This window comes from Armigeres subalbatus, chromosome 2 (assembly GCF_024139115.2).
Source record: "Armigeres subalbatus isolate Guangzhou_Male chromosome 2, GZ_Asu_2, whole genome shotgun sequence".
Classification (NCBI taxonomy): domain Eukaryota; kingdom Metazoa; phylum Arthropoda; class Insecta; order Diptera; family Culicidae; genus Armigeres; species Armigeres subalbatus.
Genome location: NC_085140.1, coordinates 414,148,945 through 414,162,494, shown reverse-complemented (window position 1 = coordinate 414,162,494; position 13,550 = coordinate 414,148,945). Strand labels below are relative to the sequence as shown.

The 13,550-nt window shown below is 40.3% G+C and overlaps 1 protein-coding gene across 2 annotated transcripts in view; it reads left to right on the top strand.

Annotated features, from left to right (window-relative positions):
- Nucleotides 1-13,550, top strand: part of LOC134213383 (uncharacterized) — a 558,528-nt gene that overhangs the window by 59,098 nt on the left and 485,880 nt on the right. Inside the window, exon 1 of one of the 2 annotated variants that reach the window (XM_062692396.1) lies at nt 7,393-7,532. The exons of the other annotated variant lie outside the window; for it this stretch is intronic. The gene's annotated coding sequence lies outside the window, so the exon portion shown is untranslated. Of the gene's footprint in view, nt 1-7,392; nt 7,533-13,550 lie in introns of those variants that run through there. 2 annotated transcript variants of the gene reach the window in all.

Below are 13,550 nucleotides of genomic sequence, written 5' to 3'. Positions count from 1 at the left end.
TGAACGTTGGTGCATGAGAATACTGAGCATTGCGTTTAATTGGTTTGCAGGTCTGTCATGTTTCGCGACCAGCTTTGCGTTTCAATATTTCACCAACCCACTAGGGGCTTTGTTCGTTGTCTACAGTTCCTAGAACGTCCCTCATATAATAGGTTTTGCTTTAATTGATCAATCACCCTCGTGTGCAATGTTGTTAGCTGGTACACATATTTACAACAAGCATTGTCCGGTATTATAATAACCGGAGGTTACCATATCAACTTTGAAGCAATACAGTAATTGTGCTCGAAATTTATGTGGGTTGAAAATCCCACCTCTCCTCACAGATATGTAGGGTTTTTCTCTCACTAAAGCCATATCCAGTGTTATACGTCTTCCAACGTGAGAATTAACACCATAGCCATACGTTTTTTCATAAAGATGCTTCTATTTTTCGATATTTCAGATGATTATGATATGATTTCAAATAGGGGAACTGCTCCTTGAATTCATACCATGTACCCAAATCAATACCATTCGAAAACAAAGAATTGGTGCGCTATTTGTTTTGTTTCTCATTTTTGTGATTTTTTCAGCAGTGAGCACGTCGGAAAAACAACAAAACACGACACAAATTGAGCCTAAATTGCCTGTTTTGCGAATGTCATTGATATAGGAGCATGTTATTAATAATGGAACAGATACCCTATATCAATAATATATGAACCGGTGCTAGCGAAAGTGGTACGTGTCCATTGAGCATTTTTTTCAGGAGACGCATTTTCCCAAAAACATCGAATAATAAATTCAAATTTGCTATTATCTGCAACTGTAGTAACTGTACCAATATGTTATGACGGATTTTATTCTTCAAGCAGCAGCTGTCACTCGAAGATTTTCCTAAACCTTTGTAATAATGAATTTAAATTGACGTATAAAGGCGTTATAAATGTTTTCGATACATTTAAGGTTCCCCTAAACAGCGATGTGACAATCGTGACACGATTCAAGCACTTTGTACAACGATTCAGTCGCTATTGGCGACACGAAAATCACGAAAATCGTCATGACTTTCGGTTGCGCGTATATCTTCGTGGTAGCCATGCGGCACGAAAAAAACCAAATAGGTGTTGCGTTATTCAATGTTATGACGAATACTAGTTATTCGCTTTCTTCATACGACGAAAATGACTATTGTCTGCCCTGTCACTAACCTAAGATGTACAAAGTGCCTCTACACAAAGTGCTACCAGTAAACATGTGTTATACCTCGATAAGTTTTCAAACAAAATCCTGTTTGGAATGTAGTGATAGCCTGAGACGAGACCTGCAAAGACGCTGCTTCTTTTCTCTTGTTTTGACACTTGTTCTTCTTTTCATCACAGTTGACCATCGAGTTTCAACTGTTTACTTGACTGTTTCACCTAAGCCCCAGGTGGACCCTTCTGAGCACAATAAAAGTGTATCTAATTCACGAAATAGTTAATTCATTTTCATAAGGATTTTTATACCGGGAACAAAACACAGGTTTATTACTGATTATTAACAAGCTAAACGGAAGGTTTGGAATACTCGTTAAAGTAAAAAAGTCTTGGTAAAACAAAATGATGTGGAATATTTTATTTGGGATACCAATACTTTCACTCAAAAAGCTGCTGGTTGCACCTGACAGTTCGTGACAGCAGTTGACTGGCAGCAGCTGAAGTTACATTTTTTCCTCTTTGCAGGTCTCGTCTCAGGTGATAGCCATTCGTTACAATTTTGTTGTTCGATTATGGCAATTATTTCGTTACAACTAAGAGAACTCTCAGTTTTATATCTCAGGTCATACATACACAAACGACTATCGTCATTCAGTGAAACAAACCAAAAAATGCTGTAAATTTTTAAGCTTTTGCACACACCGGGTGCGTACCCTCAATGCAATACGTGCTAGCGGTTTTATGATGATGAAACAAATTTCAAACAAATAATGTTTTGCCTAACCTCAACTTCGTCGTTTTGAACAACCTGAACGTGAGATCGTGATTACATTTTCATAATCAATCATTTTGTTTCGCAAATTCCACATTACCATCACAAAAGTTTCATAGAGCACGAATTTCCCATTAGAATGGAAAAGAATCTGTCCCAATCAGCATCGCGGCTCGTCTTGCGACTTCATTACAAACTCCATGAATTAAGCCGCCTTCGAATGGAAGGCACAATTTTCCACCCAACAACCGGAGAAGGATGCTCCACGTTCCGTGTACGGTTCCCGCCGCCTTCATTCACATCACGCTCGAAAACTCTTCTCCCAGCACTTTTTCCGTCAACTCCCACGCAGATCCACAATCCCACAAGGACATCCGGTCGGCGTCGAGCCGTATATGAGATATAGAGAATTGTTTTGTATTTATGCCACGGATTCGCTATACGGCTTTACTTTCTTGCCAGTCAGCATATCCAGCTCGCAAGCTGGAGCCAAGAGGGGTATAGACTATAGACAGGAAAAGCTCTTCCGTTCATTTGTCTATCTTTCAATTTATGCGAGGGAGTGCCTTGCAATGGAGGCCGTTCCCATCGTCAATCCGTTCTCGGTAGTCATCAGTCATCCGCCGATAAAAGAAAATGAAAACAACGGAAAGGCCGGGACGAGGTCGCTCCATATATACTGTCGTCGATGGCATCCTTGAATTTTTTCCCCTGCTCGTCGAACTGCGAGCTGACTGAGCTCATTACGGAAACGGGGAGAGGCGATAGTGCTGTTTGGCGCTGAGGTTAGTTTTCTGTAATGGAATGGGCGCACTCATAACACGAGTGATTGTGGGTGGAAAATATGGGAATAAAGGTTTTTATGTCGCCAGACACGAAGCTTCCCATTACGTTGGCGCTGGCAATGAGAAAACAATGGGATTGGATCAGTGGAAACGATGCACCATTCTATTGAAAAGCAATTGCTTTTTTATCCTCAACTATAACTGGGATGGAACGAAGCAATTTACGAGGTAGTTATAAGTTTTAAAAGTGGAAAATTCAATTGTTTTCATTTTCAAGAAATAGTGTGCTCTGGTATTGAACAAAAGTCACCTAGTAGTTGTGGTAATTTTCCGGGGATTCCGGACAAACCTCCGGCTGACTCCCATTCGAACTGTCCGACTCCATCTTATTTTTTTTTTCGCTCCTTACCTACCGACTCACGAGCGCGACCACACGGTCCAAACTTGATCGAGAGAATGAAGTAAAGTTCGTTCGATGCTACGACGTAGAGTTCGGCATTATACTGATGTGTGTAATGCATTACGTTGTTAGTGTGTGTAAAGCTTATAGTACTTCTCGTCGTGATTTGAGCTGTAGAAGTATTCGTTACCACGGAGATGAGTCGAAGCAGAGATATGAAGTGGTAAAGTCGAATACAGGGTTGTCTACATATCGCAATGAATTTCCTGTTGTCCATATTATGTGAAATTAGGAATCACCAAGGTTTCAAATGATAGGTATAATTATTCTGTTTTTTTTAACAATAATTTTATTCGTTATATGAACATCTCTTATTACTTAACCTTTCTCTCTATTTGGGTACTACATTGCCCTTCATCTCTACTCTAACTGTAAACTTGGTAAACAAACTTATCATCAAATTTAGCTGGTTTCTTTATCATATCTCTTTGACGTAGGGACCGCCGTACCGTTTCTGCATCATTTTCTGTTACCGAATCACTAATACTCTGATCATTCTCATGTTGTTCTGAAAATGATGTGATGACCGATTCTTCTGGAGCTTTCCTTACATCGTTAACATTTCTGGTATATTGAACACCGTTGTTGCTGACTACAATAATTTTCGGCCCAACTCTTGAGACAACTTTAAACTGCTCGGAAGAGAAATTAGGATCTATCTTGTTACGCTTTTGTTGCAAAATCAAAACTCTGTCACCAACTCCAATATTAGAGCTTTTAGCTCCACGTGATGAGTCAGCATGTTGCTTGCTTACCAACTTAGACTCAGCGTCGCTTTCTCTTATATCAATTCTGTCCAAATCTTTATTGACATTACACCAGAGGCTTGGGAATGTTCCCCGAAATTTCCAACCCGTCATTAATTCGAACGGAGTAACAAGCAACCGTGAGTGGGGAACCAAGGTATTGTGGTGATGTACATAGCGCTGCAAGGCTAGCTTCCAATTTACCCCATCGATTTTGGATCCTGCCATAGCTTTTAATAATCCCTGATTCTGTCTCTCAACCAAACCATTGGTTTGAGGACAGAGGGGGATCGCCTTTCGCACTCGTACTCCTTTTTGTTCCCAAAAATCCACAAAGGCGGTACTTTGAAAGGGGGACCCATTATCACTTTGGATTATTTTCGGACACCCCCAGGTCTTGAACACTTCGCACAAAGCTGCATTGGTACTGTTTGCATCTGTTTGCTTCATCTGCACAACCGACAGGTAGCGTGAATAAGTATCGACTACCACCAAGAAGTGACCAGAACCAACCGTAGGGACCGAGAGAAAGTCAATCTGAAGAATCTCCCATGGCCCTTCCGGAAGTTCGCGTGAAGATAGGAGAACTGGGGGACTCTTCCTTGACAACATAGCACAGGTCTCACACCGTTTTACGAACTTAACAACGTCTGAGGCCATCCCCGGCCACCAGAAAAACTCACGCATGATTCTCTTCATCGCAGTTTCTCCCACGTGGCCACTGTGTGCTAGTTCCATAGCTTTGAAACGCAGCTTGATTGGCAACACTGATTTACCATCGTTGAAGACAAGAGGTCCTAGTACATGAAGATGATCCTTTTGTACTTCGAACCTACGTAATCCATGGGGCCATTGCTTAGCTATAACAGCATCTCGTATTTGTTGAAGCTCTGCATCTTCCTCTGATTTTTGTTCTATTTCTTCCCATGTCATGGCCATACATCCTGCATCTAGAGCAAACAGGAAGTGATTCTCGTCGTCCTCCTGGAATGGTGTAGCCGTTTGCGTTTCCTGAATCAACCGTGATAAAGCGTCGGCCACATTCTGCTCGCCTGTCACTCTCTTCATTGCAAAGTCGTATGGTTGTAAACGAAGTGCCCACGCTTCCGCTCGTGACACTGCCCGTTTGCCTAATCGATAAGTTGAGCTAAAGATATACTCATTAGCCTCGGCATCTGTCCTGATGACAAAATAGCGACCGAGAAGATAGAATGAAAATCTTTCGACGCCCCAGACTACTGCTAATGCCTCCTTGTGCGAATGCGGATACTTTTGCTCCGTCGATGTGAGGGCTTTGGATGCACACGCGATAATCCGTGCATTTCCAGATTCGTCGTATTGCACTAACACCGCCCCTAGTCCAATGGGTGATGCATCGACAAATAGTTCAGTCCTATCCTCTGCTTTGTAATAACCCAGCTTCCTTATGGTATTCAATGCCTCATGTTTTAGGTAAGTGAATTCGTTCTCCTCCTCTTGTGTCCAGTAAAACTTATCAGAGTTTGCAAGGAGACGTAACTTTTCCGTTCTGTCCGCTCGATTCAAGATAAATTTATCCGCGAACGTCACTAGCCCCAGGAAACTCTTTACTTCTGAACAGCTAGTGGGCCGCCGGAAATTTTTGACAGCGCTGACCTTCTCTTCCTCCATTGTCCAACCGTCACTAGTCAGGATGAAGCCCACGAACTTAACGGAGTTGCTTGAAAAAACACACTTAGATTCGTTGAGTCTTACATTATGATCACGCAAACGTTCCATGACAACCGTCAGGTTAGCGTCGTGCTCTTCTTTTGAAGCTCCGAACACCAATATGTCATCCTGGTAATTCCTTACTCCCTTGCAACCACCTAATATCTGACGTTGCAAAGTTTCCTGGAATATATCGGGCGCATTACAGAGCCCAAATGGTAGACGAACGAATCTATACATGCCGAATTCAGTAAAGAAATTCGTCAGATGACGTGAACTCTCATGAAGCTCGATATGGAAGAACGCGTTTGATAAGTCAATGGTGGAAAACCAGGTTGCCCCATCAAGCTCAACCAGAATTTTCTCGAGTGTAGGCGTTGGAAAAGGTGTTCTGTTGATATACCGGTTTGGCCCTCTCAAATCGATAACCAAGCGTATATCCGATTTACCTTTAGGGACAACAAGCATGGACGAACAAAATGAGGTATCCATGTCGTCAGTCACACTTTCAATTATGTCTGCTTCCACTAATTGGCTCAATCTCTGCTGTACCAAAGGCTTCATAGCGTGAGGGATATTCATAAAAATATTCCTACATGGGACCTCATTTCTGTTATAAGAAATCCTAACAGGTGGCACATTGAACTTAGGGAACACTCCTTCCTTAACTACGGAAGCTACGCCCAGAAGACTCCGATCGATGATATTCCACGACGCATTATCCCTCCTAACATCAGAGTTGACGGGAACCTTGAGGCCAAGCATGAGGACACAATATCTACTTGCTGTAGCTCTGCTCAACAAGGACCGATACTCATTAACTACATAGAACTTTTCGATATATATCGGTCGGTCGTCGCTGATATACAAGGGTGCCTCGAAGGTTGCCAACACCTTTATGTTACCCATGGCTGCATAAGCCCGTATTGAACAATTCGACCCATCCTGTACGTTGATCACTTTGCCCACACAATCTTCATTTGCGATTAACACTTTAAACTGGTCTTCCGTAAACGTGTTAACTTGTGCGCCTGAATCAATTAAAAAAGTACATCTTAGACCCGCCACTTCACACTGGATCAAGTCTTCTTCGACGTTCCTAATAGATGCTATTAGTAATGAATCAGATGATACTGTCAACGCGTGGGATTCTTCCTGAAATTGATATGTACTTTTCAACCAAAGATTCAATTGTTTGTAATATACTTTTACTACCTTGTGGAATAGTCTCTCGATGAAATCAAATGTTGTGATTTTAACCGAAGCACAGCCTTCAACAAGGCCTTCAGCTTTATTGGAACGTTCCTGCTGTATAATACATTATCATTAAATGGTATCTTTCACGTCAATGAACAAAGACACGATGCTCTTATCTACTTGTTATTATATTTATTAAACATTCATAAACATAACTCAATCGTTTAAATCAATTAAAACGCGACAACTTCACGTCGAAACATAATTTAGAATCTTCTCCGAAATATGTTTTTTTTATGTTCGAAAAAGCAACATCGTATCGAAGAACTATAGTCATCTGTCATCATTCGATTATAATCATTGACAAATTTACAAACAAACGTTGATAAAGAAAGACGACTGCAAAGGCGAGCAAATTAATCTTGATATTCAAGGTATGTAAAATGGAATTAACTTAAAAACAGTGTATAAAACGTGTCAATGTTCTCAATAATTATTCGCATTCACTCACTTCATTTGTAGGCTGCACATCATCTTCCAATTTTCCGACTGCTGAGATACGTTGTGATCCTATGGGCTCTGATCCTGATAATAATTGTTTCGACGAGGATGAACTGGGCAAAGTCGTTCGGCACGCCCTTTGAAAATGCCCAATGCGACCACAATTCCGACAAGATTTGTCCTTTGCTGGACACTCCGAAGGTAAATGATAAAAGCTGAAGCATCGCCAGCAGCTCTGTCCGGCTGATGTAGCTTGTAATGCTGCGCGAGGGGGGCGTTCTGCTTCGCTTCCAGCAAACGATTGTTTACCCGTGCGTCGTTCGAATCGGGCTGCGGTTCGGTTGAAGCCTGCCCGTTTGGTCCTGAATCTTCCTTGGGAGCTACGTATGTTTGAAGGACGTTTCGATGTTAAGTTTCCCTGTTGATATCTACTCACTTGAGCGATCATGGCTGGCTCCTGCTTACCGTGTTTGAGTGCGTAATATTCCTCGTTTATACGCACCGCTTCAATTTGCCGAATCTCATCAATAAGGTCAGTAAACGTACCACCCCGGCTAAGCATTCTAAGCGCTGTAGTACGAACTTCCTTATTCTTGGCATGTCCCGCGACTGTAGCAACGATTTCGTCGAATTCTTTACCGTCTCCGAAATCACAGAGGCGGGCAGTGGTTCCAACTCGGGTGATGAAATGCAAATCAGTTTCACCATCCATTTGTGTCATCAACGCCAACTTTCTACGTTGCAGCATTACGTCGGATCCCGATCCAAAATAAGCTTGCAGCCTGTGCAAGGCATTAGAAAAGGGGAAATCCTTAACATCTGGTGCATCATGACCCGACTTTGTGTTCCGGAATATTTCGAGTAAATCTGATCCGGCTTTTAGCTTAAAAACCGTAAACTTGGTTTTTTCATCCATGATTCCTGCTAGTGACATCGAATCCAGCAGTAGGTCTTTCCACGTCTCGTAATTGTGACGGTGGATTTCTTCCCCTTTCGGTGGTTTACATTCAGGAATGTTAACGGATGACACTGATAGTTGGTTAATGGAGGAGGCAAATCGTGTACCTTCCAACGTAGAAAGCTCTGCACGGGTGCTAGAAGGACCAGCTCCATTGTCAAAATCGTTACCAGTTTCTGATCCACTAACCAGACTCCCAATATTATCTTTGGAATTTTGCACTTCCCGAAGTTTCCGAAGCTCTTCAGCCAGGGCAGCGCTTCGATTCCTTTCCATTTCCAAATCCTGCACAACAGACGCAAATCTGGCTCTCATTTTGCCGGTTTTAGGCGCCGAAACCGTTGCTTTTCTTTTTCTTGGTGCCGTCCTAAAACATGTCAAGTTCTTTCATAAAGTCTATAAGCGGTTTCGCTTGAAATGCCATAGATTCTGAAAGTTTGCTGACAGGAGGTGGAACTCTTGGAGTATAATATAGTTCTTTAAATCTATTATGACATTTTGAAAATTTTCTATTTGGGACAATCCCGAAATCGTCACTCTTTCTAAACCTCAATAAAATCATTGAAATTTTGACAGTTTCTGTGTTTCCATCGGAAGCCGTTGTGTATTATCTATCCGTCCTTCCGTCGGAGAAAATACACATAAGTTATCAGTTTGAAACCTTTCGTCCTTCTGCCGTGGTTTCTAGCACATTCTCCGCCCTTCCGTCGGGAATTGATTTGTGCCACCATTTTGTGTAAATATTGTTTTCCTTCAGTAAAACAAATTCAATCTAACTCTGGCCTTTCCGATAGATGTTACGCTATCCGTCTTTCCACCGGTAGCTATTTGTTTTGTATTCTCCGCCCTTCCGTCGAAGATACAAGGGATTTCAAAATGGTCTCAGACGCCATTTTGTAATAGCTCCACCTTCCGTCGTAGAACTTTTCAATCGGCATTTCGCATTTCCATGTGAGGTTCAACTCCAATACCTACCCGGGTATTCCACCGACAGCGCCATTGTGGTAATTTTCCGGGGATTCCGGACAAACCTCCGGCTGACTCCCATTCGAACTGTCCGACTCCATCTTATTTTTTTTTTCGCTCCTTACCTACCGACTCACGAGCGCGACCACACGGTCCAAACTTGATCGAGAGAATGAAGTAAAGTTCGTTCGATGCTACGACGTAGAGTTCGGCATTATACTGATGTGTGTAATGCATTACGTTGTTAGTATGTGTAAAGCTTATAGTACTTCTCGTCGTGATTTGAGCTGTAGAAGTATTCGTTACCACGGAGATGAATCGAAGCAGAGATATGAAGTGGTAAAGTCGAATACAGGGTTGTCTACATATCGCAATGAATTTCCTGTTGTCCATATTATGTGAAATTAGGAATCACCAAGGTTTCAAAATGATAGGTATAATTATTCTGTTTTTTTTAACAATAATTTTATTCGTTATATGAACATCTCTTATTACTTAACCTTTCTCTCTATTTGGGTACTACAGTAGTGATACCACTTTTCTTATGGTTAACCTAGGTACTAACTATTTTAATTAAATTTCAAGTCATAAACGCAGTGGCCGATCGTAATAAAATTTACTGTGATCTAATGGGCATAAATTCGTTTCCAGACCGTAACTGTATGAAAAGTTGACTTAAGTTTTTGCTTCTGTGCGCTTATACACAATGTATTATGTATGAAGGTATCACACATGGACAGAGCAGACATATGCTCTATCTGTCAAGCTGAGTTGATATTGGTATGGCACTTTTCAGTTACAGCGGACCATGCGTCCGCTTTTCCAAGTTATTTGTTGTAGGATAATAACGAAACGTGTTTTGCCTCGCGTTAGATGTATCAACACAATGTGCTGAATTGCTTAATATCAATAATCTGATATGTCGTATATCTAATCGAGTACCAATTTTCACTTCTAGTTCCAATATAAATAAGTCAGGATACAGTGAAAGCTAGTGATCTCGAGGAGGCGGGAACAATAATACAATCTTATTTCACAGGTTCAGAAGAAAAGAATGTATAATTTTTTACCATTTACCATAACCTGCAGCTAGTGGAATGGCTCAGACACAGGCTATAAAAAAAAATCAATTGGAGTTCGAGGGGCCCTCCATAGCCGTGCGGTAAGATGCGCGGCTACAAAGCAGGACCATGCTGAGGGTGGCTGGGTTCGATTCCCGGTGCCGGTCTAGGCATTTTTCGGATTGGAAATTGTCTCGACTACCCTGGGCATAAAAGTATCATCGTGTTAGCCTCATGATATACGAATGCAATCCTGGCTTAGAAACCTCGCAGTTAATAACTGTGGAAGTGCTTAATGAACACTAAGCTGCGAGGCGGCAATGTCCCAGTGTGGGCATGTAATGCCAATGAAGAATTGGAGTTTGACTGATCGGGGTAATATGGGACCGTCACGAGATGAGAGATGGTTTGGTGCGTTTATAGTGCCTTTATAGTGCCTTTATCTGTCGATGGATTCTTCTGATATTCCCATCAATAGAATCTAAAACTCTCCAGCATTTATCCAAATACGTGTGTTTGTGCTTTACAAGCCAGGGGGGTTGATCAAGTAGTACTACAAATAATTCGAACAGCTCTCATGCTCCGTAGTGGTGCCCTTTTTGCTGCGAAGACTAGTGCTACAAACAGGATTCACTTTTGAAGAAAGAAATTTGTCTTCAGAAGTGTAGGGAATGGGATGTACTAGATGTTCAAAATAGGTAAAGCAAAAGTTTACAAGCGAGTACCCTTATTCGTACTAACTACTCAGGGAGTAGAAGGTCGAGAAGAACCACCACTATATCCGTTTGCTGCGACAACAAACGATGCCGTGTACGTATTAAGTATTCAATTTCATAAATTAATATATTGGTGAAGCAATAAGAGAAGGAGAAATAAAGAGCTGCTCACCAATTAAGTTCATCCAGAGTTTCATATATGATCCTCTTTTGCTTCTATTTAAAACGTGATCGAAAGGCCCAACAGTTAACAGGTAAGCAGAATAGATACGTTTGCGTATGTTTTTGCTGTTACTGTCATGGAGTTGGTTCTAGTGCGTTCACACCCGTACCAAATTCTGATTCTCGTTACGCTTCGGCACGATTATCCTGACAAAATTGACATGGTGAATGGAATCAAAATATGTTTGAGTCTAAGGTAGCTCGCTACATGTTTAAAAAAATACACTGCAAAAGAGTATGTTCTGAATGGAAATCAATTGATTGCTAATATTACATTTTTTTCAATATTTTATAGACCTGATCTTATCTTATACTCTCCGGGTCTGAAATAAATGTAGAATAAGCTTAATGTTGATCCTAGAAAAAATACCATTCACGTCGATGATTTCTACAATACATTCTTTTATTGTCCACTTAATTAAAATTTTGAACATACTTATATGAAGTTGCTCAACCCAGGTGCGAAATAAGCATAGCATTGAAAAGAAACATTTGAAATCAAACAGTGGAATGTACAAAAATTGAAACGCATGCAGTAACTGCTCAAGCGTTAAAAAAAACGCACAATTTAAATTTTAATTTTGAGATATTAACCATAGTTGGACATCATTCTCAAAACATCCAGACAACAACATGTCGGATATGACACACATGAGTATAACAAAACACAGCCTCGGTTAATCAAACACGACAAAAACACCTTGTTAACTGTTCCATTAGATTCGCCACTGTAAAACATTCAAACTTTTAGAAATCGATGAAGAAGGTGTAATACCCAAAAACAAAAAAGCCGAAAAAACACCTTAGTTGAATAATAATCACAGTCGGAAGCAACAATCGGATCAATCCACGAAAAAAAGTATTTAAATTGTATTACAAGCGATAAATAACTCAACCAACTCCTATGTTATCCAAAATCTATGCAAATCCTACCAATATTGAATCTAAATCCAATCATAATCCAATCCATTCATCTCAAATATATTCCGAATTCAATTCGAATCCAAACCAAATCCAATCCCGATCAAAGTTAAAAAAATGCTTTTCAAATCCAGTCCAAATCCAATCCAAGTCTCACTCGAATCCAAATCTAATCAGAATCCAATCCAAATACATTTCAAATCCATCCCAAATCAAAATCCAATCCGAATCCAATACAAATCTAATCCAAATCCAATCCAAATTCAATGATGATTTATTTCAAATAAATACAAATTTTACACAAATCCAACACAGATTTAATCAAAATACAATTCAAACCTGTTCCAAATTAAAATCCAAATTTTATCATAACCAAATTTAAATTCAATCAAAATCCAACCCAAAACCAATCTTCATCCAAATCCAAATTCAATTCATATTTATCCAAATCCATATTCAAATCCAAATTTAATCCAAATCCAATGCAAATTCAATTCAAATCTAATCAAAATCCAATTCAAATCCATTCCAAATCATAATCCTATGGAATCGAAACACAATCCAATTCAAATCCAATCCAATCCAAACAATCCAATCCAACTCCAATCCATATCCAATCCAAACCTATTTCAAAACAAAATCTAATCCCAGTTCAATCAAAATCCAAACCGAAAACCAATCTAAATCCATTGCAAATCTTCATCCAATCCAATCCAAATCCAATCCAAATCCAATCCAAATCCAATCCAAATCCAATCCAAATCCAATCCAAATCCAATCCAAATCCAATCCAAATTCAATCCAAATCCAATCCAAATCCAATCCAAACCAATCCAATCCAAATCCAACCAAACCAATCCAAACCAATCCAAACCAATCCAAACCAATCCAAACCAATCCAAACCAATCCAAACCAATCCAAACCAATCCAAACCAATCCAAACCAATCCAAACCAATCCAAACCAATCCAAATTCTATCCAAACCAATCCAACCAATTCAATCCAAATCCAACCAAACCAATCAAACCAATCCAAACCAATCCAAACCAATCCAAACCAATCCAAACCAATCCAAACCAATCCAAACCAATCCAAACCAATCCAAACCAATCCAAACCAATCCAAACCAATCCAAACCAATCCAAACCAATCCAAACCAATCCAAACCAACCAAACCAATCCAAACCAATCAAACCAATCCAAACCAATCCAAACCAATCCAAACCAATCCAAACCAATCCAAACCAATCCAAACCAATCCAAACCAATCCAAACCAATCCAAACCAACCAAACCAATCCAAACCAACCAAACCAATCCAAACCAATCCAAACCAATCCAAACCAATCCAAACCAATCCAAACCAATCCAAACC